The sequence below is a fragment of the Rhagoletis zephyria genome, unplaced genomic scaffold (assembly GCF_001687245.7).
Source record: "Rhagoletis zephyria isolate East Lansing unplaced genomic scaffold, Rhagoletis_zephyria_1.1 Rzeph_scaffold_00204, whole genome shotgun sequence".
Lineage (NCBI taxonomy): Eukaryota > Metazoa > Arthropoda > Insecta > Diptera > Tephritidae > Rhagoletis > Rhagoletis zephyria.
In genome coordinates, this window is record NW_016157288.1 from 276,249 (window position 1) to 281,573 (window position 5,325).

The following is a 5,325-nucleotide window of genomic DNA, read 5'->3' on the forward strand; positions in this document are numbered from 1 at the left end:
AGCTACAAATTTTTTCTTTCCACAACAAATTTACAACAAAAACACTACAATTAATGCCGTAGTTAACTTTTCCAATTTCGAAAAGTGTAGTGCTAACTTGACACACGTCTTTAAAAAATGTAAAGTTATGTGTTTCTCTCTCTGTTATCTCGACTCTGCTCTCTCGACTGTTTATTCAATATCAAATTATAATCTGGAGCAGGTATCCAATTTTGTCGATCTTGGTATCACAATGGATTCCAAACTCAATTTCAACCTTCATATTAATGTTACAGTCAATAAAGCCAAAGGCGTTTTTGCATTTGTAAAGCGATAGTCAAAAGAGTTCAAAGATCCTTACGTTACAAAAGCTCTTTTTATCACTTTAGTTAGACCTATACTAGAATACGGATCTATTGTCTGGAATCCCTGCTACCAGGTTCATTCAGAAAGGATTGAATCAATTCAAAAACAATTCTTGCTTTTTGCATTGCGTAATTTNACCTATACTAGAATACGGATCTATTGTCTGGAATCCCTGCTACCAGGTTCATTCAGAAAGGATTGAATCAATTCAAAAACAATTCTTGCTTTTTGCATTGCGTGATTTTAACTGGGATCCAGACTACAATCTCCTTCCTTACACTAGTCGTCTAAAGCTCATAAATTTGCCTACGTTCGCAAGTATTTATCGTAAAATTAATAGCAGGCTTGATTAATAGCCCGGCCCTTCTGGCTGAGGTAAATTTTAATATTCCCTCTCGAGTGTCAAGACACTTTCGACCTCTGTTTTTGAAGCCATGCAAAACTAATTTTGAACTAAACGAATCAATCCGTTGTTTATGTCAAGATTTTAACACTCATTCCAGCACGTTTGACATATCGGACTCGATTTTTACTATAAAGAAAACTATCATTTCCACTATCAATAATTGAAATACTATCTTTAGCATACCCAATCAACTGATGAATTTGATTCTGTAGCTGAATAGTTTTAGATCTCGACACTTAAAAAACTCCTGTTTCCACGACTCGCCACCAAAAAAAAAAAATAAAGGTTCCGTACGTCATGCGGGTCAGGGAGGGTAAAAACCGTTGGGATTAATTAATTCATTAAAAAGTTTAAGCGTCAAGTGTTAGGTGCAACAACGCGCAAGGATAAGTGGCAAGTGTCTTTCAAATGAGATAGGTTGCCATTACATTTGATATTGGCACAAGGTAAACAAACATGGTATATATTACCATATTTAACAAACCGAAAAAAGGGGTAAAGTATTGCAAATTGGTTGAAACGAACCTTTAAACCTTTATGAAAAGTGGTTCGGTTTTCGGTTCGGATCCAACATTTGAGGAAATTTTCGGTTCGGTTAATGGCTCAGTTAGTTTATATAAAAAAGCGTTTTCCGATCCAAAACCGGTTCACGTCCCTGGTATTTAGTGTAAATCACTATTTGCAGTAAGCAAACAAATACTGTTAATCCAATGTAATGTTAGCCGGCAACGACACTGCAGTATTTGTTTTGATTGCGCACAAGCAGTGACTTTCACTTCATTTATTGTCAAGTGCATTTGCTTCATTACTGCATTTACTAAAGTGTGCAATAGTGTACAGTAAAAGTAGCACAATTTGCGCATCCTTTTAGTTGCTATTGCAAAATCCTCATTCACATAAAGGTTAAATTAGTGGTGACATACCATAATGCAATAGCCATAATCATTGTCATAATCGTAACCACATTAACTATCATCGGTTATAGGTATCATAACCATACACAGCGAATTTTTCGTAGTCAACAATGTCGGTGTTGTCAGACGTGAAACTTTTTCACTATCATTAAATTAACACTAAATCCTTAAAACTCAAAAGCGGATCATAATAAAATATGTACATCAAGTTAAAGCTAATAACTTGTACTTTCTTGGTAATATAAATTTCTTTTGCATTAATTATGAAATTTTGTTAAAAAAATGTTTTTTATGATTAAAAATATAAAAAGCATATAAATTATGTACATCAACTGAAAGATAAATGAATTGTCTTTATTTTGTCATAATTAGTTTTTGAATCGGTTAAGAATTTCATAAGATATTAATATAAAAAAAAAAATCAAAAAATTTTAATTTGGCCTTTTCTATCTTCTTTATATTTTGCGCCAAATAATTTTGGTACAGTTGAAATCAGCGTGAGAAGTTTTATGGAACCACATTTTTGGTTATTACATCGCTAAATGGTTCATATTCTAGACTCATGCCAAAACGTTGGCTGTGAACAATATTTCTTTTATCTGAACGTCTGGCAACACGTTCTTACTCGCACTTCAGATATCAGTTATGGTTATAGCGGAAGAGCGAAATGCAATTGGTGTCTATGGCTATGGCGTTATGCTATGGCACCACTAAGGTTGGTTGGAACCGCTGTTTTATATGGTTATGGTCAAAATGTATTTAACAAAGTGTTATTGAATTTGACATTGCTCCCATAAGAACCATCCTATAAAGTCATATTGAAAAAAAATTTATGAATTTTGAATCGTTTGTTTACATTTTTTGACACTGCAGTACCTTAAAAGAGCAGAGACTGAAAATAAAAGTTATTTTAAAATTTTTGATATCAAAAGGGCATAGTGAAAAAATTATGCTAAAGCTTTTTCAAAGGTACCATTAGACTCGTCACTCATTGTAGATTCTGATTCCTCCATGACTTTTAAAAATAGGACTTTTATCATTTTGAGCAAACAATACCGGTTATTTCTGCTTTTTATTTTTTTCAGGCAAAAATAAAAGTCAAAGTTAAAAATCAAGTATTTAAGAGCTGTGTATATAGGAATGTGATAGTTTTGAAGCTCTTACATGAATTTTAATAACCCCTATACCAGGGTTAGTTCAAATCTATACACATATGTATACATACAATACATGAAGGGAGTTTTTGTTAACGGCATCAGATCTGCACCGATTGTTCGATTTTCAAAACTGAGGTGCCAAATTAAAGGGCTTAGCCTCTAGATGTATGTACCACAAGGCATAGGGTTGCCACCTTTTTTAAAATTATAAAATCTGCACCGTTCGTTGTATTAAAACAAAAGAGGTGCCAAATGAAAGGGCTAGGCCTGTAGATGTGCAAGAAGGTCTCAGTTTTTTGAATAGGGTTGCCACCTGATTCTAAAATAGAAGACTTACACCGTTCGTTGTATTAAAACAGAAGAGGTGCCAAATGAAAGGGCTAGGCCTGTAGATGTGCAAGAAGGTCTCTGTTTTTTGAACAGGGTTACCACCTGCTTCTAAAATCATAAGACTTACACCGTTCGCGCAAATTAAAAAATAAGGTGCCGTGTAAACGGACTTGATCTAAAGATTTGCGAAAAAGAACGTCTTATTTTTTTGAAAAGTGTTGCCGCCTAATAAATTTTTATTTTTGGGAAGAGCATCAGTTTACACTGTTCTGTCGCGTTTCCAAATGAGGCGTCAGATGAAAAATATTGACTTACAGACCTGCTTTGGTTTTTAGAGGGTTGCCGTCATATAGTTTCAGTATTCTAGTTAATTAAAATGTTACAAAGTGGGCTTCAAACGAAAAGATTTTAAACTAAATTAATATGATCGGGTTTTTAATATACATATGTAGTTGCCCCCTACTTAAAAAATGGTGCACGTATTGAAATAATATTTAAAGGTAATATTGGTATCAAACGAAAGGAAGTTCTGCGATATTTATTTAAAAAGTTTATAATTATGAACGGTAAGTAATTTATTAATGATATCCATTTATATAACAAACGAAAAGGAAAAGAAGTGATGTTTTACAAAGATATATTTGTTCGAGGGTTGCCACTTAGTTAAAAATTTACTGAAAGTAAACAATAATTGATAATTAAATACTTATTTATTTTAACATACATACAAGTTTTTGGAAAAAGAAAAAATATATGTACATAGGTTACATACATATAGAAGTAAGAATTGTTCGAAGGTTGCCACTTAGTTAAAAATTTGCATTGAGCAATACGATTTAGAGATAACGTTTTCAAATCGACTAAATCGATCGGTTAATCGATCTCGGCTGTGATAAAAAGAAGTAGAACGCAAGCGAGATATTCAGGCGGGCGTTAACGGCAAGTTACTATATTAGAACTAGGGTGTCGATGTATCAAATAATTTTTTAGCGATCCCTTCTTTATTTTCAATCCGGCATCTCTACTACGAATGCAATTGATCGCAGTTATGTATTTTAATGCACGTCGAGAAAAAGTATGACAGCATATAACCTAAGCGAGACATTGACTTGAGCATGTTTAGAAGGTGCTACAGATTATTCACTCTTGCGATTGCCCATTCCGAACGCTTTATTGTTCTGATCAACTCAACATTTGAGCGTTATATGCCAATTTTCCCATCGTATTATTGGTTTTTTTTTTTCATTTCAGACAACATGTTTTGTGCACAAAAATTTTACAGAAGGCGCATAACGTTTCACTCGCTGATCACCACCCACTGAAGCAGAGATGAATACGTATTCAGGTGAAAAACGATAAAATACGGGAAAAATTTGCGACAATAAATTTCGTACAACATTATGAGCGAGTAAAATGGAGTATTACTAACTTTGTGAAACACACCCTCTCGTTGTGAGCAGCAACATTTCCCGTTATTATCATTGCTCAGTACTCACAACCAAGCTCACTTCCTAAGAATTACCAAAGAGTGTCAGTATTGCTTAAACCTAGTAACGCATGTAAAAAGAGTAGGTAATAAGTAATAATATCCATTAAGAACAAGTTCCGTTACATTTAAATATAACCAGTAGCGACTTCTGATTATTTCTCATTTTAAGTTGACAGTGTTTGATAATAATAGCTTGATTGAAAAAATATTTACCTGAGAGAATATTTTATTAAAGAAGGCTCTGAGGCAGTATGTAATTGTTGCAAAATGAGGTTAAGTTCTGCTTATATAACCAATTTGAAAAGACACTTGCAGAAATATCATCCTGATATAAATACAGAATATGAAAAAAGACACAGGCTTAATAGTTATGAGTCAGATTCCGAGGAGAAGAAATATAAGTTCAGTGTGACAATGTCTAACAGGTCTATTCTGCGCGTTACCGAAGATTTTGTAACCGGGAAATTTTATTACCAAAAAATGTTACCAGTTCTTGTCACCGCGATTCTATGAACGTTGGTAATGCAGTTAAAATATTCAGCGAATCAGCTATGAAGAATTGTGCAAATTCTGGCACTGCATATTTCACGGGGCAATACTTCGTTACCAGCTTATGAGATGGTAACAAAATTTACCGGTTACAAGAGTACACAGAATACGAAAAGGGTTTAAAAATTTACAGGA

At 33.6% G+C, this 5,325-nt stretch overlaps 1 protein-coding gene across 4 annotated transcripts in view; it reads right to left on the minus strand.

Annotated features, from left to right (window-relative positions):
• Pax (paxillin) overlaps nucleotides 1-5,325 on the minus strand; it is a 338,966-nt gene that overhangs the window by 243,081 nt on the left and 90,560 nt on the right. The gene's annotated exons all lie outside the window — the stretch shown is intronic.